This window comes from Neolamprologus multifasciatus, unplaced genomic scaffold, assembly GCF_963576455.1.
Source record: "Neolamprologus multifasciatus unplaced genomic scaffold, fNeoMul1.2 scaffold_36, whole genome shotgun sequence".
Taxonomy (NCBI): Eukaryota; Metazoa; Chordata; class Actinopteri; order Cichliformes; family Cichlidae; genus Neolamprologus; species Neolamprologus multifasciatus.
In genome coordinates, this window is record NW_028181995.1 from 1 (window position 1) to 1,948 (window position 1,948).

At 47.2% G+C, this 1,948-nt stretch overlaps 1 pseudogene; it reads right to left on the bottom strand.

Moving 5' to 3' along the window:
- Window positions 1-79: 79 nt before the first annotated feature.
- Window positions 80-1,550, bottom strand: LOC146490289 (peroxisomal membrane protein PEX13-like; annotated as a pseudogene).
- Window positions 1,551-1,948: the final 398 nt, after the last annotated feature.

The following is a 1,948-nucleotide window of genomic DNA, read 5'->3' on the forward strand; positions in this document are numbered from 1 at the left end:
CTTTCAGAAGCACTCTGTCGATGCTCGATTCGTTTGGCCACAGTCACGTGATCAGTGACGTCCAATTGTGAATGTGAATTCCACTCTGCAGAGTGGGCAATCATAATGAAGCAGTTCAGTTTTTCTGTAGATTCAAGCTGCTCTTCATATTTTTGACCAGCAGATGTCACCACAGAGGACTGTGTTAAAAAGCTTCCAGTAATGAATCGTTTTTCAACACAAGCTTCAGAAAGCTTTGTTTGGCCATCACTACTATAAATACACACAGAGGGAAACGAGGAAACACAGGAGGGGGACACAGCTGAGCCTAATGAATCTGACGAGACGGGTCCTTCATGTACTGTACATGATGCGGGTAGATGCTGTACGTTTATGGGCTGCAGGAGAGACACAGATTTGTGCAGCTGAGGTTGTTTGGGGTGCCTGCGTGTTCGCCTGCTGGGCCTGAGCGAGCCTCTCCACATCTGTGGCCCGGCGGTCTCTTCTCTTGCTGAGGATCTTAACGTAGTTTGCTGGGACGAGCCGGTGGTCTCACCGTCCACGCTGGCCAGGAGCCAGCCACGCACACGGGGCTGTAGCTCTAAACACGAGGGAGATAGTTGTAAACATGGGGCACGCTCACACAAAAGAAGAGCCCTCATCTGTTATTTCTAAGATAAGGAAAACAAAAATAGAAGGTTTTGGGTCAAAGCACTCAGAATCAAATGTCCTGCAGCCAGTAAAAAGCTCATCACCTTTAGGAGCGAGGTTGAGCATCTCTCCAGCTTGCATAGAAAGCTCCTCCTGAGAAGCAGCTGTAAAGTCATATTCTCCTCTGGCCACCACGTGGTCGTCCTCCTCGCTCGCCCAGTTAGTGTCTAAACCAAGCAAGGAAACTGAATGAAAGACATTCATCATTTTAACTGGTCTGAACCAAAAACAAGTCCTTCTGCTTTTCCTTACACTTGTAAAGTAACTAATGGCATATGGAGCTATGGTACCCAATTTATTTGCCACTGAGTTACACAAAGGCACATATGATGTCATACAAGCAGACTCATCTTTACACGTGTACTGCAGCCCTGAACATTACCAGCTTCAGATTCTATTATCAAACTTTGCAACAGCAGCCTTAATTACTTTGAACTCAAAACAATCAGCACCTGCAGCCACTGTCCTGTGTTGAGTACACCTCTCAAAACAACTAAATGTACTCATATGAATATGTGAGTGCTTGCTGTTCCATCTCTTCAGCCTGCTGCACAAACCTGCTGGGGGGACGTCCTCAAGGTGAGGTGTGTGTCTGTATCCTCCCAGGCTGTAGCCGCCACCGTAGCTGTAGCTGTAAGGCCTGTAGCCACCACAGATGGAGCTCCCATAGGGGCTGTAAGAGGGGAGAAGGAGCTGTTGGATGGACAGTAGGACTGCTGGACCTTATGAGGGGGCACCAGGGGCGCCATCCTGGGCAGGACAGAAGGGCTAGCAGGGGTAGAGGAGCCTGTAGCTAATCCTAAATCTGTAGATGTGTTTGGTGACAACATAAAGATAGAATATCAGTAAAATCCACCCATAATTCATTGCAACATTAATTGAGCAAAGCATTAGTTCAGAAACGTCATGGAGTCGAGCTAAACCACAAACTGAATGAACAGCTCATAGAGTGGCTCTCTTCCACAGCGTGTCCTTTGTCCTTTCTCCCTCCCCTCAACCCCAACCAGTCCTCAGAGGCTGCCCCTCCCTATACCTGCTTCTACTGGAAGTTTCTTCCAGTTAAAATGGTGTTTTTCCTTCCCACAGTCACCAAGTGCTCGCTCAAAAGGGCTTGTTTTGATCATTTCGTTTCCTCTGTATTACAATAGGGCCTCCACCTTGCAGTATAAAGTGTCTTGAGGTGACTGTTGTTGTGATTAACGCTATATAAGTAAATCAAACTAGATCCTGCCTCATCTCTTCTCACTACATTTGCAAC